This window comes from Cupressus sempervirens, chromosome 5 (genome assembly GCF_028749045.1).
Source record: "Cupressus sempervirens isolate cs-2001-9-10 chromosome 5, ASM2874904v1, whole genome shotgun sequence".
NCBI lineage: Eukaryota > Viridiplantae > Streptophyta > Pinopsida > Cupressales > Cupressaceae > Cupressus > Cupressus sempervirens.
This window is the reverse complement of record NC_143122.1, coordinates 562,164,616-562,189,437: the sequence shown is the minus strand read 5'-3', so window position 1 is coordinate 562,189,437 and position 24,822 is coordinate 562,164,616. Positions and strand designations below refer to the sequence as shown.

The window sequence follows — 24,822 nt, the reverse complement described above, 5'->3', positions numbered from 1 at the left end:
CTTGATTTGATAACAACTTACAACTCCATTTGTAAATTATAGATCTCTATTTCAATCATCCATTCTACTTGGTTTTCACAATCTTTAGCTCTAATAGCTTGTTCAGCCTTCAAGCATCCATATGCTTAAGCCTTCTTGCTTTTCTTTCCAATGTAGTCTATTCTCTTAAGTCACTAAATGAAGCAAATATCCTAGAATCCTTTTCTTCCTTAGGTTCTCACACATGACAACCCTTTCTTCTAACCAACCATCTCTATAAATAGAGAATTAAGATATTTTTCTATTCATCCTCCATTATCCATTGCAGAGTTAGGTTGGATTAGGTAGGATTCAATGAATCTACCCCTCATTTCATTACATTCCCTTCTAGAAACTTCTCCTTTCAATCCTCTCTAAATTCATCTCAAAATAGTTTACTGGCTCATCAAGCTTATCTTCCACATGGTTCACACAATCCAAGAAATCAAACTTGTCATCTCAAATTCATTAAATTCACAATCATTCTCATAATGCTAATACTTGGCATTAACTAGCTTCTGATGCTCAACACAAATTATGTTGCTCGACATCCACTGTCAAAACACTTGGAACAAACTAATGTTTATTGGTTCTCAACATCAACTATACTTTACTTGACTTATACTGTTTTAGTTGAATTATATTAAAATTAACTTTTCTCGGCTCCAACTAATTTTTTTCTTAGCTTACACTATCTTTTCTTAGAACCTACTTTGCAAAATGCTAATCTTGGTAGACAAACTTTGTTTAACTTCTTCATCTAAACTTAACCAATGTAACCATCATTTGTAATTTTAAGTAGATTATCAATGCATTATAATATCACTATATTAACTGATCCTTGTACTCTTTTTCATATCACAACTTAGCCTTTCCTCTAGTTTCTATTATTACCTCATTTAGTCAAATCCTCCTTATCATTCAAACAAATGATAGTACTTAAATCATATAATTAATTATCTTACCAGCAAGTAACAAGTTTGAGATCAGTAACAAAACAATGATTAAAAGACATATTCATACTTGTGTCAATCTATTTTCAACAATCTCCCTCTTTGGCATTGATGGAAAATCAAACTAACCAAATTTAATCAGTATGACCAATCAAGATCCCAAAAAGAAAATAATTCTTTGTATTGAAATATCTCCCTCTATCAACAACTTTCATCTTCTAAATAGGTTACAAAATTATATTATGATCAACATACAATCAACTTATCCTTATGATTCTCTCTTAATCACTTCTTATATTTTCCTCTACATTGTCTCCCTCTTACTAAATAGATGTTTCTTCTATATTTTTTTTCATATCCCTCTATAGAATTAGACAAATAAGGATTTATCCCTCATATTTTGATTCTTTTATCTCCCTCTTTGACCACAATACCAAAGACTTGTCATCTTAATATGTAGATATGAACATTTTTAGTTTCTCCCTTAGTCACTTAGCTTGTGACCAATTTGTAGTTCTGACTCCTTGATTACTTTAGGTAGTTCCTAAAGTAAGATCCACTACATCAATGTATACCATATGTCAATCAACTTGTTTGATTTAGGGCACTCCTCATGCTTCTTAGATAGTGTTTGATAGTGGTATCACCCCTAGTTTACCTCTTAGATACTCATGAGCATCCTTAGGTAATGCTTTTGTAAAGATATTAGCAATTTTCTCTTTGGTGTTGATATATTCCATCTTCACCTCTTTATCTTAAACTAATTCTCTCAAGTAATGATACTTGATTGCAATTTTCTTAGTCTTTGTGTGCATCACAAGATTCTTTGATATATTTAAAGTACTTGTATTCTCACAATAAAGTATCATACGTTCAGTGATTTCTTCCTTCATACCTTTGAGTAGCTATTTGATCCATACAATGTTTATACAATTTACTACAACAACAACATATTCAAGTTTATTAGTAGATTATGATATATAGTTTTGTTTCTTGCTAGTCCAAGTGACCACCCTTTTTCCTGATAAAAATTCTCCTCCACTAGTGCTCTTTCTGTCATTAATGTTTCCATCCCAATCAGTATCAGTGTAGGCCTTCGATTCAAATTTCTCATTTTCCTTGTAGTATAGACCATAATCATACGTTCCTTTCAAATATCTCATTATTCCCTTTACTACCATCAAGTGATTCTCCCTGGGATTAACAAAGAATCTTGCAACTATCCCTATAGATAATGCAATATCTAGTCTACTATGTACTACATATGTAATTTTTTAATCATAGACATGTATAGTGTTTGATTCACCTTAGCTAAATCATCATTCCTTAACAATTTATGTCCTGTCACCATGGGTATGCTTACTGGCTTGGAATCTTCCAATCCAAAAGTTTTCACTATCTCCTTAACATACTTTGACTAGTATATACCATATTTCATCTGATGTATTTGCAAACCCATAAAGAATTTGATCTCTTGAAACATAGATGTCTCAAATTCTTCCTTCATTTTATTTGCAAAAGCCTTATATAAAGTATCTTGACCTCTAAATATGATATCATCCACAAAAATTTTAGATAACAAAATATGTTTTCCTTTCTCTATCTTCAGGTATAGATTGTTTTTATCATCAATCCTCTTAAATCTATTCTTCACAAGATAATTATGAAGCATCTCATACCATGCTCTTGGTGCTTGCTTCAAGCCATATAAATCTTTATGTAGTCTACATACCATGTTTTTTTTGTTAGCATCAATAAATCCTTTTGGCTATTCTATATAAACCTCTTCCTCCAATATACCATTTAGAAATGTAGACTTAACATCCAGTTGATAAACTTTGAAACCATTGTATGTAGATTAAGCAAGTAGAGTTCTTACTTGTTCCAACCTTGTAACATCAGAAAATGTCTTTCCATAGTCTATCCCTTCTTCTTGTACATATCCTTTATAGAGTATCTTGCCTTATGCCTTGTGAATTCACCATTTTCATCTAATTTGTTTCTATATACCCCCTTGGTGCCAATAACATTTTTGTCTTTTGGTCTGGGAACTAGAGTCCATGTTTTATATTTCTCAAATTGTTCAATCTCTTCTTTCATGGCTTTACTCTAGTCCACATCTTCTAAGGAATCTTTCACTATTTTAGGTTCTTGCATGCTTAGCAAAAATGTATCATTTCTCAACTTGTTCCTTGTCATTAGTCTAATATCTTTATAACTAATGATTTGTGTAGTAGGGTGATTTCTTTAGACATACTTAAACAATCTTGGTTTTTCTCTATTTTCTTCATTTAGTCTCTCAACTTTTGAATCAATATGTACATCTCTATTAGGTATTTCAAAATCTCTTTCATGTACACTAATCTTAGATTTAGAATGTGCCTCAACTTCATTTTGTAACTTAGCACCTAGATGTAGCTCTATTCCTAAATGCAACTTGGTATTCCTAGTATGTGACTTGGTAGTCATAGAAATTTTTTGTTGGTTTGTAGATTGATTTACAACATCTTCTATAGTAGGCATACCTTCATAAAAATATACAAATTATTTGTATTCTTCTAGTTCCTTCATAGGTTCAGCCTTGCATACTTCTATGTATACATCAAATTTCACATTTTCACTTTCCACAACATTGTTAGTGTTAGTATTTAAACACTTATAAGATTTACTTCTTGTGGAATAACCAAGAAATATACCTTCTTCACTTTTTACATCTAGCTTACAATTCCTAAAATCTTTGAGAATATCTCTGCCTTTTGATTCCTTTATCATTACAAAACATCTCAAAATCATTTGATGTAAATTCTCCTTTATTAGATCTCAAACATTTCAGACTTTTACCTATTTCCTTCTCAACTCTTGATAATTACCATTTAAACATTTGGAAAGTATCAGATTTCTATATTAGAAACATAACTTCATCATTCTAAAACAATCATCAACAAGAAACATAATGTATTTATCTCCTTTTTAGCTTTGCACTTCAGTTGGTCCAAACAAGTTAGTATTAGCAATCTCTAATATTCCTTTAGAGGTATGAGTCTTACTCTTAAAACTTGACTTTGTCATTTTTCCTAACTGACATTTTTTGCAAAGTATATTGTCAAACTTCTTTAACTTAGACAAACCTTTGACTCTTCTCATGTTACTGATACTAATAAATTTATCAAAATCAAAATGACATAACCTATTGTGCCATAGCCACACATCATCAAATTATACAACTGAACAAGTAGCATCCTTTATATCAAGGTAGAATAGATTACCTCTAGTTTGATCACCTTTTCCAATCATTTTTCCATTAGTATAATATATCTTAGCAATTTTGTTCTCAAACTCAACCTTACAACCCAAATTATTTAGTTGTGATGCACTCAAAAAGTTATAGTTAAGTCCTTCAACATAATAAGCATTGTCACATAAATTCTTTTATGTGATCTTGATAGAACTTTTTCCTTTTATCAAACATAGTGAATCATTACCAAACCTTACACTATTTCCATTATAATAATTTAAGTTAATGAACTTACTTTTATCTCTGGTCATGTGATGTGAACACTCACTATCAATGATCCATTTGTAATTCTTGTTCACACAAGATGCTAGTGTAGTTGCCTCATCCTTGTCAAATTCATTCTTCATTGCAATATACACCACTTTGTCATCATGATCATTGAATCCATCTTTTGTTTCCTCTTTGGAAGTGTAGCAAGGCTTCTTTCCTTTTTGTTTGTAGTCTCTATTGTCTTCATCTCTTCTACTTTTGTACTTGTCACCATCTCTATAATTCTTCTTCTCTAGACATCTAGTAGAAATATGACCAACCTCATTGCAATTGAAACACATGATAGGAAACTTACCTTTAAACTTGTCTTTACCTCTATAAAATCTCCTTACTAATAGTGCTTCATGTTGATCTACATCTTCCTCATCTGTATTGCTATCACTAGACACATATTTTTCCTTTTTCTTCTTCTTCTTCTCATCAAGCTCCTTTAATGACAACTTAGCTTTGAAAGAAGATTCAATATTTTTGGGTTTGTAATTATCAAAGTTAGATAGCTTAAAATTAATGAGCCTACCTACCAAACCTTCAAGACTTAGATTATTCCTTGGCATATGTCTTAGTTCTTGTATTGTAGAAACTCTAATAGCATATATAAGTAGTAATATTATCAAAACTTTGCTTAGTATAGTATCATTATATATTGTACTAGTATCTCCTCTTATTGCATTAACAACATCTTTTATCCTAGAGCAATATTGAGAAATATTATCACCTTCTTACATTCTCATATCATTGAACTTACCTCTAAGACTTTCAGCTTTGGCTCTTAGAATATTTTTGTCACCTCCATAGATGGTGTGTAGAGAATCCCACATTTTCTTTGCACTATCACAATCCTTGATATCATTGAGCTTGACATAACTCAGGGAAGAGGCAATCTCCAACATTGTCTAGTTTTGTTCTTTCATCTTTTTTAGATCTTCAACAGTTAGGGTTCTAGCAAGAATGACATGCTCAACAATAATGGTAGTTTATGCATGATCTCTAAGACCTCCTAGGTATGGCTTCATCAGATTTTTCATGTAGGAAATTTATCTCTATTAAGGTTGGATACCTCTCTTTTCAACATCTTGATCTTTATGCTTCTAGTACCTTCAAACTAGTCCTCTTAAGAAGATGGTTCTGATACTAATTGTTGGAATTCTTTAGAATAATTGAGAGGGGGGTGAATTAGTTATCCAAGGTTTAGATGTACAATTAAAACTTTTTACGACTTAGTGAACCTATAACCATAAAATATTTTCATCATGAATACATCCATTAGATTATGCAATCACTTAAACTTGTCAATTATTGTCAAATCAATTTGCAAAATTATAAACATGAAACATGATAGATTCAATAACACATTTGACACAATGATTTAATGTGGAAACCCAATTTGGGAAAAACCACCAATAACATGCTACTCATTCTCACACTTTTAAAGTGATGCCCTATAAAAGGCCAAACCTACTAAAGGTTATAATACACACTGTTAAATGTGACCTAGTTAAAGGATTTTAATCACCCTATTAGGAGTAGCCTTTTTGAGGACTTTAGATCATTCACTTGCAATGTCACCTAGTTAAAGTATTTACAAATAACTATTAGGTCAACCTTAATCCAAAGAATTTACCTTAGACTTATACAATGATTAGAAGGTAATAGTAAGGCTTGGTCTTATAACAACTTACAACTCCATTTGCATATTATAGATCTTTGTTTCAATTCTCCATTTTGCTTGGCTTTTACACTCTTTAGCTCTAATAGCTTGTTCACCCTTCAAGCATCCATATCCTTAAGCCTTATTACTTTACTTTCCAATGTAGTCTCTTCTCTTAGGTCACTAAATTAAGAAAATATCTTATACTCTTTGTCTTCCTTAGGTTCTCACACATGACAACCCTTGCTTCTGACCAACCATCTCTATAAATAGAGAACTAAGATTTTTTTCTATTCATTTTTCATCATCCATTTTAGGGTTAGTTTGGATTAGGTAATATTCAATTAATCTAACCCTCATTTCATTATATTCCCTTCTAGAAACTTCTTTCAATACTCTTTGAATTCACTTCAAAATAGTTCATCTTGAATTTTGTACCACTAGCTCATCAAGCTTATCTTTCACACAGTTCACACAATCCCAAAAATCAAACTTGTCAACTTAGATTTATTGAATTCATGATCTTTCTCATAATTCTCACACTCGACATTAACTGGCTTTTGATGTTTGACATAAATTGTGTTGGTCGACATCCACTGTCAAAACACTCGAAACAAAATAAAGTTTATTGGTGCTTGGCATCAACTAAACTTTACTTGACTTATATTGTTTCACCCAGCTTACATTGTTTCACTCAGCTTATACTGAAATTTACTTTTCGTAGCTCTAACTAATTTTCTGCTCGGCTTACACTATCTTTTCTTGGCACCTACTGTGCTGAATGTTAAGCTTGGTAGACAATTTTTTTAAAACTTTTTCTTCTGAACTTAATCATTGTAACCATCCTTTGAAATATTAAGTAGATTATCAATGAACTATAATATCAGTGCCTTAACTAATCCTTCTAATTTTTTCATATCATAACTCAGCATTTCCTTTAGGTTCTATTGTTACCTCATTTGATCAAATCCTCTTCATTAATCAAACAAGTCATAGTACTTAAATCACATAAGCAATTGTCTTACCAGCAAGCAACGAGTTTGACATCAATGATAAAACAATGATTAAAACACATATTCATACTTGTGTCAATCTATTTCCAATAGTGTCAAATTTGGTAATGATATTCCATGTGTTGTAAAAGGTACAGGTACAATTCAACTTATTGACAAAATAAACTGTGACAATGTTTACTGGGTGGAAGGACTTAATTATAAATTTTTGAGTATTTTATAGCTAAACAAATTGGGATACAAAGCTGAATTTCATCTCAGAAAGGCCAAGATATATGATGCTGATGAAACGCTAATTGGAAGTTGTTATCAAACAAGAGGTAACTTTTTCTATCTAGATTTATCTAATGAGACATGCTTTTTTACATGACAAGAAGATGTTTGGTTATGGCATAAAATGTTATGACATGTAAATTTTGACAATTTGGTGAACATTAGTAAAATGAAGAAAGTAAGAGGGTTTTGAAAACTAAAGAAGTTTGACAATGCTATGTGTAAACAATGTCAATTTGGAAAAATGGTAAAGTTTACTTTTAAGATAAAAATATAAATCTAGTGATATTTTGGAATTGGTTCATACTAACCTATGTGTATCTATTGATGTTCAAATCTATTATGGAGATAAGTATTTCATTATGTTTGTTGATTACTCTAGGATTATGATGTAATGTTTTAGATTATGGTAAAAATAGGTTTTGAAGGGACCTCAAAACCCTAAAACATCATCAAAACAGATAAAGAAATAAAATCCACTAGGTTTTACAAGGCCCTGAAACCAACTAAAGAAACAGTATCAAAATAAAATTTTATGAGGACCTGAAACCACTAAATAAGTCCAAAAAAGTACCCAAATTTTACAAAGCCCTGGAACCTATTATAATGACCAGATGAAAACTAGTAAATAGGACCAAAAATAAAAACTAGTTACCACAACTAGAAACTAAGACCTAAACCAAGACTAAATTAGAAAACATAACCCATTCAAGGCTACTTTAAGTTATTTAAGTAGTATTTGGCTAGAGTGAAAAAATAAATAGAGAAGAGTCTAAACTATTTGACATCTAATGTAGGCAGTGAATTCATTTCCAATTAGTTCAATACATTCTACATTGATAGAGGAATTAATAGATAGATGTTAGCACCAAGGACCCCTCCTCAGAATGAGATAGCTAAAAGGAGAAATAGATCAATAATGGACTATGCTAGAACATTAATGATGGAGAAGAATATGTCACATAAATATTGGAGATAAGCTATTAGTACTATTGTCTATAGCTTAAAAAAATTACAATACAAATGCTACACCTTTTGAACTATGGTATGGATATACTCCTAATGTGAAATATTCCAAAATATTTAAAAGAAAATGCTAGATATTTAAAGATAATAGGAATGGAAAACTTAATGCAAAAATTGGAAGGTATATTCCTAGGATATTTCACCAAGTGTAAAGCTTGCAAGTGTTTAAAATCTTACACTAACAAAGTTGTGGAAAGTGAAAATGTGAAAGTTGATGAATTCATAGAAAGAAATGATGTTTTTGATAAGATAAACAGGTTTTTAAGGGATCCTGAAACCCATAAGTTTTATAGAAACAAGATTGATAATAAGCAAAAGAAGCCCAGCCAAAACAGAGGTCCAACAGTTGAAAAAAAGCTCAAAGACCCAGCCCAAAACAAAGGCCCATAGAAAGGCCAGAAAACAAACAAACTAAAATAGACTACAGAAAGCCTGTCCAAAAGCCAAAAGTTAGGAAGACGAAAAGACAAAAGACAAGAAAACTAGTCTTTGGTTATATTCTCCATTTCCTGCATAGTCTGAGCTACCTTGACTATCTTTTGTTGCTCCTTTGCCATTTGATCCTGGACCTTCTCCATGCCCTGATCCATACTGGTGAACATACTGATTGTGGCCTTGTCATCATACGGCCTGGCCTTATCCATGTTCTGTCCTCCCTCCTCCACTAGCAAGCCCCTGTCCTTAAGTTTACCAACAAGGGATTAGATGTTGTCATTCATCAAACTCAGGAGAGAAATCATCTAACTTGCCAGGTTGTGGTTGTAGTTTTCAAGATTTCTTAATCTCCTTTCATTTAAGCTTTCTCTATTATCCTAGTCCTCCTGGCTATCATTACCTATCTTATTCTTAATACTTTCCATCTGGGACACCCTTTCTCTAACTTCCTCTAGCTCATGGAAGAGCCATTTGATTGATCTGAAGTTGTCAATCATACTACTGCAGGCATTATTAAGCAGGTTCATACCAGTCTCCCTTGCATTATCTGAGATGGCTAGGATAGCTGGGTCTATGAGCTCATTTAGCCTAGGCTACTCCAGGTTGTCCACCAGGATCTGAGGGTTCATAACTTCCCTAAAAATCTCCATAGTAGCAGTCCTCACATTGAAATTTTTCCAAGACTTTCTCCTATTTTTGACCTGCACTTCCCCCTTGTTCTCACCAGTGATGACATTCACTTTTTCCTTTGAAGGAGGCTGAGACTGGACAAGGGAGAGGGGAAGAGGAATAACATCCATCCTCTGATTTCTAGTCTCCTCAACTCTCACTACCTCCCTCTTCCATTTTTTCCCAGGCTTCTCCTCTTCCAACACCTCCTCCAACACTTTGTCAGAATCTTTTGTATCCATTTCCTCCTCCTCCTCAGCATAACCCTCTTTTGCTTGAGCTTGGTCGTGATCCCTAGGGCTTTTCCTATTGGGAGTTGTAGCTATCGACTATTTCCTAGCTTGACCTTTTTTCTTCTTTCTTGAGGAAACATTCTCCTCCTTCGAGCTAATGCTCTCAATGTCATCAGAGTCAGAAGAAAAGCTAGAGCTGCCTTTGTCAACATTCTCAACTTGAGGAGGGTTATTGCATATAGACTGAGCTTTGAAATGCTCATGGATGAGGAACAATAATCCCTCATGCAAAGCAGGGTTAACAATGGCTTTCTTCTTGAAACTAGAGATTTCCTTGTTCATAGAAGTGAGAATGTAAAAGGGAATGTAAATTCTTCTCTTATGGCAAAAATGATTTAAAATCACAAAATGGTGAGTTCTGACCCGATCAAACCTAGGGTCCAGGGTAAAATAATCAATGAGGGCATATAAAACATACCTCCAGAACTTCTTTATAGTCTCCGTCACATAGAAAGACTCTTTCTTTTCCAACTTGTTCATCTCTGTAGAATTTTTCACGAACTCCTTGACTGCATTGGACGAAAGTTTCTTGTCCCTGTAGAATTTGAAACCCTCGATAGGGATACCAGTGACCTCTACAACCACCTCCTCTATGATTTGGAAAGAAACCCCATTCACCTTGACCTTGCCATTGTTCCACAAGTTCACCATGTTTTTGGTGACCTTAGGGTCAAAACCATTGAGTTTCTCAAAAAAATTTACAACCCCACCCTTTTCCAATTTTTTCCAGACTTCACCCATATTCTTCCACTTCTCCACTTCACCTGTCGGCTCCTTTCTGCTCCGTTCTCCAGTCGTGACATCCATTTTTTCTTCAACAATTCTCATGAGCCCCAATCTTTGCAAATTTTTTCTTGCCAAGATTTTGGCTCTATTTCTATTATTGGGTTCATGATCATTCACCTCTCTGATACAATAGAAAGTGAAAATGATAATGATCCTCCAAACATTTCGAAAAGATGGAGAAAATCCCTTGAGATTACAAAAACCAAGAAACTTATTATGGCTCATACCAACATCCATTCTTTCTTTATTAAACATGATTACATTTAGATTGACCCATACTTCCATGGATTTTCTCCAGCTTGATTAGTGACTTAGCCTCCGTCAGAATATCTTTTTCGAAATGCCAGATCATCTCTTTGTCTACTCCCACCCCTTGGTTAGTGAACCAGTCAGCAACTGGGTTTGCCTCTCTAAATGCATGAGTGATGTGGACCTTCTCAAATTTTGTGAGGGTGGCACATGTCTCATAAATTATATTTTCAATCAACCACAAGGGAGGGGAGATACCATTAATATTGTTAATTATGTTTTTGGAGTCCCCTTCAAGCCAAAGTTTGGAAACACCAGCTTCAAAAGCCAGCTTAACCACACTGCACGCAGCTTTGGCTTCGGCCAAATGGTTGGTCTGGGTTCCAAGTGGGAGAGCAAAGGCCGCAATCCCCTCCCCAAAACTATTTCTTATAATTCCACCACTTCCAAAGGGGCTAGGGTTGCCCTTAGAAGCACCATTGATGTTGGCTTTTGACTATCCTTCCGGGCGTAGAATCCATCTGGCATCCTATCTTTTGGGATCCCTGTCTTTTTCTTTAACTGTCTTCCTATCACCTATATCAACTTCCCCCTCCTTCATCACTTGAAGGTTTTCTTATATGTTTTTCAAAATCTTCCTTCCTAGAATTATTGCCGGATCCTCTTTGTCCCTAAAAATTTAGTTGTTCCTTTTCTTCCAGATGCTTCAGCAGAAGTGAGGCAAAAACCAGGCATAATTATCTTGCCGGCCTGCAATTTTACAAAGGCTTTTCCAATGACTGAAAAATTCGATAAGGTTATCCGGCTAGCACTAGAGAATCTCCATTTCCTAATTTAGAGAATTCCACACCTCCCTAGAAAAGTCACATTGAATGAAGATATGATTTCTCGACTTAGACTGGTTTTTACAGAGCGGGCATCTACTGGGCATAACATGGCCTCTCTTCATGAGATTATCTTGCATTAGGATGTTGTTCTGAAGGGCCAGCCAATAAAATATGTTGATCTTTGGAGTTAGGCCCATGAGCCAAGCATCTGCCCAAGGGAGTTTCTCCTTTAAACTCCAAAGAGAGTTGTAGCCAGAAGCAACAGAATAACTTCCATTGGGATTATCCCTCTAGACTAGCTCATCCTTATTATTACTAGGGATCAAAGAAGTTAAGCATAGTCATTATTGGTTTCAAATCCTCAAAAATGAGGGAAAGGTCTCTCCATTCCTAACTAACCCTATAATTACTTACTTTAAACCCATATAGCTTCGTGCATTCTTGCACCCATCTCTCAAAAATTGGGTTGTTAGAAAGTGGGCCTTGACATAACCACCTGTTAGAACAAAACTGAATATCCTCCCCATTGCCTAGTTTCCAAGAGACCCTTGCCTTAGCCAAGTCCCTAGCCTTCAAGATACCATTCCAAATAGTCGACCCTTTAGGGATGTCCTCATTGAATAAAGTAAAATGAAGAGAGGGTCTTCTGAGGTATTTATTTTCCAGAATGTCTCTCCATTCACCAGTGTTATTGAAGATTCACCAAATTTGTTTTGCAAGAAGTTCCTTATTGAGATGGGTAATCTTTTTGATGCCCAGACCACCATACCTCTTGGGGAGGCAGACCTTCTCCCAGGCAACAAGAGGGTACCTTTTCTTTCCTTCAAGTCTGGTCCATAGAAAGTCTCTTTATATTTTCTCCATTTTCTTTGCAAATTTCATAGGAATTCCAAAAAGGCTTAGGGCATAAATGGGAAGGTTTTGAAGAGTGGATTTGACTAGTAAACATTTCCCATCCTAGCTGAGAGAGGCACCTTTCCATCCAACCATCTTCTTGTTGAATCTATCCAGAATACCATTCCAGAAAGAGTCAGGGGGAGAGGAGCCCAAGGGGAGCCCTAGATAGGATGAAGGGAGAGAGCCCACCCCACAACCAAGGATTCTAGCATTTTTCCTTTGTCTGACTTCAGGGGTGTTAACAAAGAAGGTCAAGCTTTTGTTCTAGTTAATCAGCTGTCCAGTCCCTCTGGAGTCAGTATCAAGAACCTCTTTCAAAGTCTTAGCTTCTTTCACAGAAGCTTCCCCCCCATTATAGTGTCCTCCACAAATTGATGGTGAATGAAAGGGACATTTTTTGAAGAAGGCTTAATCCCTTTAAGACTTCCATCAGAATTTTTACGTTCAATAAGCCTCCCAACACATTCAGCTAAAATAATGAAGAGGATAGCTGAGAGGGGGTCTCCTTGCCTGAGACCTCTAGAAGGTTTAAAGAAATTAGAGGGGGCTCCATTAATCAATTCAGCAAGAGAGGACGTAGACACCAATTGAGAAATGAGTTTACACACTTTATTGTCAAAACCAAAGGCCTGAAGGACCTTCCCAAGAAAGGACTGGTCCACCCGATCATAGGCTTTTGAAAGATCTAGTTTGAGCAACATACCTTCCCACTTGGAAGCTTCTAAAGAATGAATAACCTTATGAACCATTAGCACCGAGTCCAAGATTTGTCTCCTAGGAACAAAGCCAGATTATTGCTGCGAAATGATCAGATGTAGGATTTTAAGCATTCTAGAAGTGAGAACTTTAGAGATGATCTTGTAGAAAGAGTTGCACAAACTGATGGGCCTGAACTTTTCAAAAGAGTCAACCCCTGTGGATTTAGGGATGAGAACCAAGAAGGTAGAACTTATCTCCTTAAGAATACTTCTAGCTCCAAAGAACTCCTGAACTACCTTAACCACATCCCCCATGACCACCGGCCAGTACATTTGGAAGAAAAAGGTGGGAAACCCATCTAGATCAGGTGATTTGTCACCAGGTAGGGAGAAAAGGGCCTCTCTAACTTCCAAAGCATTAGGAATAGCATAGAGAAGTTTATTTTGGTGGGGTTGAATAATCTGAGAAACACAAGAGATGATATCCTCTTGGTCCACCTTGGAAAGCAGGGGTCCTCAGAGAGAAGAGAAGAGAAGAAGGAGACTGCTTCAGCCGAGATATCTGGATCTTCAGACAACAACACCTGCCCCTTCTTGATTCTAGAGATCCTGTTGTTAGCCCTATGTTTTAGGGTGGAGAGATGAAAGAACTTCATGTTTCGATCTCCATCCTTAAGGCATGATTCAAGATTTTTACCTCCCTGTTGATGATGTTATGAAGATCAGACAGGATCAACAGCTTAGCCTCCCTGTTACTCTCATTATATCCTTCCTTCTGTTTACTATCTTGGATAACAGATAGATTGTCTGACAACTCCTCCTTGTCATGGAAAATATGGCCAAAATTAGACTTGTTCCAAATTTTTACCATCCTATTCACATTTTTGAGCTTTTTGGTGACTCTGAACATGGTTGAGCCATCAACACCAATCCCCCACCATCTTTTGACATTATCCAATAGGTCAGGGTGAGTTTACCACATTTTCTCGAACCTAAAAGGGCAATTTCTCTTGGGCTCAAGAGGGGACACTGAAAGTGAAATGGGGGAGTGGTCAGAACCAACTCTAGGAAGCAGAGATAATCTATAGCTAAAAGAGTGCAACCAATTCGAGGAGATTAAAGCTCTATCCAATCTAACCTGAATGCAGTCCTGACCAGCTCTCTTGTTAGACTAGGTAAAAGTACCTCCCGAGAGCTCCAAATCCATTAGGGCCAGGTCATTGATGAAATTGGAAAGATCCTGCTTACTTTCCCAATCTAGGGGTAATCCTCCCATCTTCTCCTTGTCCTCTAGCGAAGAGTTGAAGTCTCCCAAGATTATGCCTTTCTTAATGTCACTGGCTTGCATCAACTTTACAACTTTGACCTAGTAATTTTTTCTATCTCTCTTGTTGTTGGGAGCATAAATGTTCACTAAAAATCAGCAATCATTAGTTTGCAAATGTTGAACTCTACAGAAGAGGATGTTATCCTCATCATACTTGAGAACAATATTGAAATGTCTGTTATTGAATAATAGCAGTAGCCCTCTAGATGCTCCTTCTGAGTTTGAGGCAATTCCATTCATGTTGCTGTTGAATCTAATATTTTCTAGATTTTCTTTCTTCATTTTTGTTTCCTGAATTAGAAATATATCAGGCCTTTGATCCCTTATCATATTCCTTACCACTTCTTGCTTGTGGATTCCATTGAGTCCACAAATATTCCATGAGAGGATCTTCATGCTTGAATTAATGAGCGGGCTTCCTGGATGGTGCATTGTGTTCCATCCATGATGTTTCTTCTTGCTTCCTCCTTCCTGATTTCATTCTTGTTTTTCCTTCCCACCGGGTTGGTTTTATGACCAAGATCTACCTTGGCCTTGCTTCTAGTTGAAGCAGAAGAGCTAGGAGAGGGGTCCCAGCTATTCTTCTTCTTTCTTCTTCTGACTTCTATCCAGGGAGGCTCTTCTTCTTCTTTACATAAATCAAACAAAGCATCTAGCCTAGCTAGTTGTTTCGATGTTGAAGCAGACAACCATTCTAAGATTCTATTCACTATTACAGGGGGTTCCCTACTAACTAGGTTTGTGGAGTTTTGAGACATTGGTTCCCCTTCCTTTTGTTCCTCCATAGAGTCTAGGATAGAGGAACGGTTTGGATCAAACTCCTCAAAACTCTTATGGATTTGAGACTCCATAATACTTGCCTCTTCAAGATTATCATTGGTTTCCTTCATTTGGGGAGGGTTGGTTTTGTCCTCAGTTGTCACTTTCCCTTCTCCTTCTAGTGCTTCCACTACAACCTAGAGGTCCTGGAGTTCAGCTTGGAGATCAGGAATAGAATCATTAGCTTTTCCTTTAGCCTCTCCATTTTTCTTGACTTGCATTTCTTTCTTCTTCCAAATCTTTTTGGGAACATGAGCAGCTTTCTTCCCTCCTTGAGGGCAGGCCTTTCCCCCCATTCCCTTTCATTTGAATAGTGGGCAGAATCCAGCCTTGTGGTCTGCCTTCTTACAATGGAAGCATGCAAAAGGTACATGTTCATAGTCAATCTTTTGGATTTTTCTTCCCAATTGAGATTGAAATTCTATAACTTGAGGTATATCCTGTCCTTTGGTTACTCCTATACATATCCTTGCATAGGTAAGTCTCTTCTTAGCTGCCGTTATAGGATCAATGGAAAGAAACTCTCCAAAAGACCTAGCAATTCCATCAAAGACATCCTCATGCCAGTATTCCATGGGCAATTTTAGGAGTCTAATCCAAACTGGAGCCTGGGATAGGAAATCATTATTCAAGTCCAGATTTGAAGACCATTTCTACAAGATTAAAGTAGATCTCCCCAGAGACCAGTTCCCTATGCACAGGATTCTAGAAAAGTCTTCCAAGCAAGAAAACTCAAAAGTCATGAAACCTTTAGCCATTTCTATCACCTCTACATGCCCCTTTAAATCCCATTTGTTTATGGTAAAAACCCTCACAACATCAATGTTGGGCCTTGGCCCTATATATTTTCTCACTAGAGTATTCGCCATACTAAGAATATTGTGGTCTATAATTTCTCAAGGAACTTCTAGAGCAAAGAAACCCTTCTCCTTGTCTGATTTATCAATGACTTTCAGGAATGTCGACTTACTTGATGGTTTGACTCCAAATAGGTTCGACCAGTGCCCCCAAGCCCCAGGCGGCCCACCACCCGAGTGAAGGGGAGGAATCTTCTCACCTGGGTGAGGCAGCAACTTTCGTGGGTCTCCATCCTTTGAGGCATCCACATCATTCACCTCTGATTCCTACCCTGCAGCTACAGATTGCCCCCCAATGCCCGTGTTCTCCTAATTCTCGCCTAGCTGCTACTTCAAAAACCCATTCCTACCTAGTTGTTGATTTAAAAACCCACTCCCGCTCACTCTACATGTTCCACTCCCCATTGTTCTCAATGGGTGATTAGAAAGAAATGATGTTGAATATAAAGAAGAACCTAAATATTATAGTGCATTCATATATGTGGATGATGGTGCTCTAGAACTCATACTAAGCAAGGAAACAAAGCTATAATTTCCCTGAAGATAGGGAATGTCAAGGTGCAATAATAGGTTTTTGAGTAGGAAAGAGTGGGTGTTGAGCAACAGGCATGAGATGTCAAGTCACAGATAGGCAATGCCAACCATCAGATAGACAATGTTGAGCATGCTAAACCGAATCATAAATAAGAAAGAAATAATGAGCTTGATATTATTTTTCAAGCTGAACCTATTAAAGAACAAAGAAGGAGACAACTTGTGCTAGCTAGTGTTAGGATAAACCACGGACAGAAATAAAAACTACATGCAAATATAACCAATAAAAAAAATAATAGAACACATATAGAAATGAACACAAGGCACCAAGATTTAATGTGGTTCACCTAATCCTTGGGCTACATCCACCAAATAGCAAGTCTGATCTTATTACAATCCAGTGATTACAACCTGATTACAATCCGTAATCCCTTACAGCTCAATACCGCCGCAAGAACCAATTTTGTATCACCACACATAAAAATACCCATCCCTAAGCCCTTTTTATACAAGTATTAAACCGCTTTAGGGTTATAGCATGTCGGCCATATGTCGGCCATAATATGTCGGCTACCATGTCGGCCCAAACCCCACTATTTATGAAGTATGTACAGTACTTTCTTGATCAGTCACCACAATCTAACAATCTCCCACTTGGGGACTAATCAGGCCCCACACTAAACAACAATCTCCCACTTGGAGACTGATCCTGTAGCAATACAACTATCACATGGGGCTCCCACTGGATCAAACCACCCTGGACTCTGCTGTTCTTTTATTCACATTTAGTCTAAAAGACCAACTGAAGCTGAAGAGGAGTTCAGCTTCTCCCTTGTGACAACCTTTTTCAACATATCTGCTGGATTTTCATTGGTATGTATCTTCTCCAACTTTAACTATCCATCCTCCAAAACTGACCGAATGAAATGGTACCGCAACTGTATGTGTTTGGTCTTAGAATGCAGAGCTGAATTCTTAGCAAGATGAATGGCACTCTGACTATCTGTGAACAAATAATTATCCTTCTGAGGATGTCCCAATTCTTCTAAGAAGAACTGAAGCCATATCATCTCTTTGGATGCCTCTGTAGCAGCAACATACTCTGCCTCTGTAGTGGAGAGAGCATTAATCTTCTGTAGCCTAGAAACCCAGCTCATGGCTGCCCCACCAACAGTAAAGACATAACCTGTAGTACTCTGCCTAGTATTAATATCCCCAGCCAAATCTGAGTCAACATAGCCCTGTAAATCAGTAGTAGAGCCCCCAAAGTGTAAACACTTATTGGATGTTCCTCTCAAATATCTGAGAATCCACTTGACAACATTCCAATTCTCAAAATCTGGATGACTCATATACCTGCTAACGACTCCCACTACATGTGCAATATCTGGCCTAGTGCATACCATAGCATACATCAAACTTCCTATAGCTGAAGCATAGGGTACCTTGGACATCTTATCCTCCTCTTCCTGTGTCTTGGGACACATCTCCTTAGTCAATTTCAAATGACCAGGTAAAGGTGTGCTGACAGCTTTAGCATTCTCCATAGAGAAATGTTGCAACACCTTCGTAACATAATCAGCTTGAGATAACGTCAATGTTCTGTTCTTCCTATCTCTGCAAATCTTCATACCAAGGATTTGTTTTGCTGCCCCCAAATCCTTCATAGCAAATGCATGTGCTAACTGGCATTTTAGCCCCTTAATATGATGCATGTTAGACCCAGCTATAAGCATATCATCAACATATAGACATAAAATAATGTAGCTATCATCATCCAACCTCTTAAAATAAACACAGTAATCTGAATGACACCTGTTATATCCATGCTCATGCATAAAACTATCAAATTTCAGATACCATTGCCAAGGTGCTTGCTTCAGGCCATATAAACTTTTCTTCAATTTGCACACTAAGTTCTCCTTACCTTTGACCTCAAAACCCTGTGGCTGAGCCATATATATTTCTTCATCCAAATCACCATGAAGAAAGGCTATTTTAACATCCATTTGCTCTAAATGCAAATCTTCAGTAGCCACAAGACTTAAAACAGTATGAATAGAAGTCGTTTTAACAACAGGAGAAAATATCTCATCAAAATCAATTCCCTTTTTCTATGCAAATCCTTTTACAACTAACCTGGCCTTAAATCTTTTCTTACCTCCTTCCTCTTCTTTCAACCTGTAAACCCATTTATTCTGTAAAGCCTTTTTACCTGCACGCAACTTGCACAAATCCCATGTCTTATTTTTCAGCAAAGAGTCCATTTCATCTTTCATTGCAAACTCCCACTGAATCTTAGTATCCACCTGCACAGCTTCATCATAACTTTCAGGTTCACCAGCATCAGTAAGTAAAATAGAATACAAAGAGGGAGAAAACCTTTGTGGAGGTCTAATTGGCCTTGTTGACCATCTAACATTCACTGGTGTGTGTGGTATTTGTTGTTGCAGTTGTTGCACATCATGAGGAATGGCTGGAACATCAGCTTTTGGAGTATCATCCAGCACTACATAATCATCTTCTTTCTTCTCATGTTGCTGCAACAGATCTTTGTACAACACTTTTTCATTGAATATGACATCCCGACTTCTTATAATTTTATGATTTTCAAAATCCCAAAGCCTATAGCCAAATTCATTAATGCCATATCCAACAAAGACACATTTCTTTGATTTCGCTTCTAGCTTGGTTCTATTTTCAGAGTCTATATGAGCAAAAGCTTCACAACCGAAGGTCTTGAGAAAAGAATAACTCACCTTCTTACCAGTCCATGCTTCCTCTGGAATACCACAGCCCAAAGGAGTAGAGGGACCTCTATTAATCAAATATACTACAGTATTGACAGCCTCCGCCCACATGTGTAAGGGCAACCCAGCATGCAACCTCATGCTCCTTGCGCACTCCATTATAGTCCTGTTCATGTGTTTAGCCACTCCATTTTCCTGTGGAGTCCTTGGAATAGTTTTTTGTCTACGAAAACCATTAGTGGAGCAATAATCTTCAAATTCATGACTGCAATACTCACCACCATTATCAGATCTGAGACATTTTAATTTCTTACCAGTCTCATTTTCAACCAAGCATTTCCATTTCTTAAAAGTTTGAAATACATCAGATTTCTGTCTAAGGAAATAAACCCATACTTTTCTAGTTGTGTCATCAATAAATGTAACATAATAATGAGAGCCACCAAGGGAAGATACCTGAGCCGGTCCCCATACATCTGTATGCACAAGCTCTAATTTCTCCTTTTTGTTTTCCTTCCATGTCTTTACAAAACTCACTCTCTTTTGTTTTCCATACACACAACTTTCACAGAAATCCATATTCACACATTTTAACCTGGTAAAACTTTCCTTGAATGAAGTAGTTTCATACCTTTCTCACTCATGTGCCCAAGTCTATTGTGCCACAGCGCTGTATCAGAATCTACAACAGCTATTTGTTCTCCCTGCTCAACTGCCCACAGGTGGTTAATTATGTGGTGTTCCATGTTCACTAAAAGTCATGGCTTTTGGTGCAACGGCAAATGGGCCCTACAATTGGTATCAGAGCCTGGTTTTAGCTTGGTCATGGGTTCAAATCTCCCCGGTGCCTTCCCGACCCGTGTAAGCACCTGGTATGCACGTCGAGGGGGAGATTGTTGGGTGATGCAACGCGCTCCCCTGCCCACAGGTGGTTAATTATGTGGTGTTCCATGTTCACTAACAGTCATGGCTTTTGGTGCAATGGCAAATGGGCCCTACAGCTAGGTATGTAAGAAGACATCATAAATATGAAAAAATTATTGGAGATGTAGAATTTGGTGTTATGTAAAGAAAGATATTCAGAAGTGATACATGCTTACTTTGTGAATTTGAGCTCAAGTCAGTCAAAGATGCTCTAGAAAATAAAGATTGGATCTAGAAAATGATTGAAGAAATTGAACATATTGAGAAGAATAACATTTGAATCTTAGTACCTAGACCAAAGGAAAAAAAATTTAATTGGAAAAAATGGGTTGTTAGGAATAAGCTAAATAAAAAAGGTGAAGTCACAAGGAATAAAACTAGATTGGTATGCAAAGGATATTCTAAAGAAAAAAGAGTTGGCTATGGAGAAATGTTTGCCCATGTGGCAAGACTAGAAGAAGTCAAAACTCTTCTTGCATATTTAGCCTACCAAAACTTTAAGGTATATCAGATGGATTTCAAATCTACATTTTTGAATGGTATACTTGAGGAAGAAATGTGCATAGAACAAGCTAAAGGATTTGTGGACCTAGACAAGAAGAATATGGCATGTAAACTGAGCAAAGCTCTCTATGGATTGAAGCAAGCCACAAGAGGATAGTATGAAACATTTCATAATTAGCTAGTGAAGATTGGTTTTAAATGGAAAAATGGTAAAAGTAATCTATACTTGAAGATTGATAAGAACAATGAAGTACTACTATCTAAATTTTTTGTTGATGACATTATATTTGGAGGAAAAGAAGCACTATGAAAAATATTTTTTTGATGAAATGAAGAAGGAATTTAAAATGTCAATATTTGGTGAAATCAAATTCTTTTTTGGTTTGCAATTATATCAAATGAAGTTTGGTATTTTCATTACTCAGTCCAAATATATCAAGGAGATATCAATTTTTTTTGAAATGGTAGAATATAGAACAATGAGCACACCTATGTCTATAGGACAAAAGTTATTCTAAAATGATGAATTTGTGGATGTATACTATACATATCAATGATTGGAAAACTACAATATTTTGTTCATAGTATACTTGATATTACATTAGTTATTGGGATAGTTGCTCAATTTTTAAAACATCCTAAGGAGAACCATATGATGATAGTGAAAAGGATATTAAGATATTTGAAAGGTGCAAAAGATTATAGATTGTATTAGAGGAGAAGTTGCAAATATGAACTGAAGGTATTCACTAACTCTTATTAAGAAGGAAATATTGATGATAGAAAAAAAACTAGTGGAGGTGTATTCTTTCTAGGAAAGAGATTGGTTTCATGGACAAGTAAGAAACAAAATTGTATTTCACAATCAACAGTTGAAGCCAAGTATGTGGTAGCTATAGTAAACTATTCAAATATTATGTGGATTGAGTAATTACTAAAAGGAATGAAGAAATAAATTATAGATCTAGTGGTTAACTATTTGATAACAAAAGTTCCATCAACATATCAAAGAATCCTATGATTCACATAAAAGCCAAACACATTTCTATCAAGTATCATTACTAGAGAGAACTAGTTCAAGATAAAGAAGTAAAGTTAGAATATGTACGCACCAAAGAAATTTTTTTTGACATATTCAATAAAGCCTTAACTAAACATGCTCATGAATATCTTAGAGGTAAACTGGAGACGATTCCCCTAAGAAAATAAACTTAAGGAGAAATGGTGCATTGCATCAAATGTGCTAATGAGAATATCTAACCCATTGATGTAGATAGTTCTACTTTAGGAGGTGCCTAAGGTATTCAAGTAAAGAAGAAGAAGGAGAATTTCATAATAGATCATTCATACATACATGATAGAATTCAGCCCTCACATGTACTTATATAAATAATCAAGATGTATGAAGAAAATGAAGACAAGAGAGATAGTGCCTTTGGCATTGTTGTCAAAGAGGGAGATAATTACTAAAGAGGCAAAGAGAGTACTAAAGAGAAATATTATGTAAGAAGAAGAAAGAACATAGAGGGAGTTTTTGAAATTGCATGGATGAGAATCAGAATGAAACTAAGGATATTGGTCACCCATGAAAGTAAAATCTTTTGGATTGCATCATAACAAAGAGGGAGGTTGTATTCCTAACATAATATATTTGAGGTGTTTTGAGGTTTTTCCATCAATGCCAAAGAGGAATATTATTGTAAAGTAAAATTGAAATAATTTGTATATTGTCATTGATGTCAAATCTATTGATGAGACATGTTACTATATGATCTAAATGTAATATCTATTTGATCGATGAAGAGGATTTGAGAAATTTATCATAAAAAAAGCATCTTGTAGAAAGGTTGAGTTATGAAAAGGAAGATACAATGGACATTTGATTAGTTAGACTTTGGTAAGACAAAGTGATTGTTTAAATCATGTTGATGTTCATGTATTGATAGTGCAAGCCAAGATAGATCACTTATGTAAAACTTGATTAAGCAATAGAGTAAAAGATCAAGGAAATTTGAACTTCATGCCAAGTGATGCTAGTACCAACCAAGCCATAATAAGTGCCAAGAAAATTTAGTGTTGGCCAAGCATTAGCATTTACCAAGAAAACTATATTGATGCTAAGCTAGAAGCTCTCTAGTGACCAAGCAATTTAGTGATGATCGAGTATTAGAAATTAGTAATGGATGAGTAACATTGTTTTGAATGCATGTGAAAGATATGTATTGATGAGTTGGATAATTTTATTCAAGGATAGGATTGGGTAAATGATCTAAGAGATAAAATCAATGTGAAGTTTTTAGAAAATAAGGAAGATGAAAAAATATAATGAACTTGATGAATCAAATTGTGAACCTAAGATCTATGATGATTATGGAAAATGACAAAGGACTGAAATTACCTATTTAAGGAGGTATAGATAAAAAATTTAAAATGTATGCACAAGAAGGGGGATAGAATAACACAAGCAAAGGACATATAGAGAAGAGAAAGAAACAAAGAAATTGTGCATGTTTTTAGTAAGATGGAACAAAGCTACTGAGGTTGATAAGAGAATCTAACTAGAAGGATTAAGTTTTTTGTGAAGAGAAGGGTGATTTCTTGAAGGGTTTCCAAGTGAATCAAGAAAAGAGGTGACAAGGAAGGCTTATCAAAGAATCAACACATGAACTGAAATGAGATCTAAAATTGCAAAGTGAGTTATAATCATATATATCAAACCCTACTATTTTCTTTCTAATAATTGTAAACAATTTGTATTAAAATCATTTTAATAAAAGGTTTGCCTAATAGTCATTAAAGGACTTAAAAGTCTATATAAATCCTTTTACTGGGCGACATTCAAATGGAATGTTCTAAACTCCTCTAACAAGGCCACTCCTAATAGGGTAATTAAATATTCTAACAAAGTCATATTTAATAGTGTGTATTATAACCTTTAATAGGGTTGGCTCCAAATAGGGCTCACTTTAGAAGAGTAAAAAAGTAGTGACATGTTGCTGGTAGTTTTTACCAAATTGGGTTTCCACATTAAATTCTAGTGTCAAACTTGTGTTGAATGTTTTATGGTATTTTACATTCTGCAAGTCTATTATATTAGGATAGTCTATTATATTAGGATAGTGCACTACTAGTTAACATTATTATTTAGATTATAGAAGAGACTGAGTTACAACAAGATAAACAAAATAGATAATGTTTAATTCTTTTATTATTCAATTTTTACTTATGGACATTGAGTAACTGACTCACCCCCCCTCTTAGTTATTCTAAAAATTCTAACAAATAGTTTATGCCACACTTTGAAATGAAATAAAACATCAAGAACACTTGGATTGCTTATTTTTTCTTTGCTTAGCCAACCCTAGAAAAGGATTAGTATCCCTTTTTAGAAAATAGAATCTATTGGTGTTTTGAAACTACAGGTTGCAAGAACCCTATACTAGGACACAAAGAAAAGATAAATGCCTAAGGATTAGCTAGTTTCTATGTTCAACATAAACTTCATTCAATTGTTGACCAACTTCAACAAAGAACATAATGTCTTTCTACTCTTTAGACTTTGCAAGGCCAAGGTGGGTGCACCTAGGAATTTAGATGGACATCTTCTTTGATTCTCTCCTTTAGATTTATTCATTAATATTCATCTTCTTAGATTTATCCCTTATAGAAGATAAATGGTCAACAATCTTCTTGATATTGTAATCAACTTATGTGTTACAACAAGGAAATGACCAGCAATTTACTTCTTTATTATAGA

At 35.6% G+C, this 24,822-nt stretch overlaps 1 pseudogene; it reads right to left on the bottom strand.

The window, feature by feature from the left end:
• The window catches only part of LOC149557172 (DNA mismatch repair protein MSH2-like), an 84,250-nt pseudogene extending 74,408 nt beyond the window's left edge, over positions 1-9,842 (bottom strand).
• Positions 9,843-24,822: the final 14,980 nt, after the last annotated feature.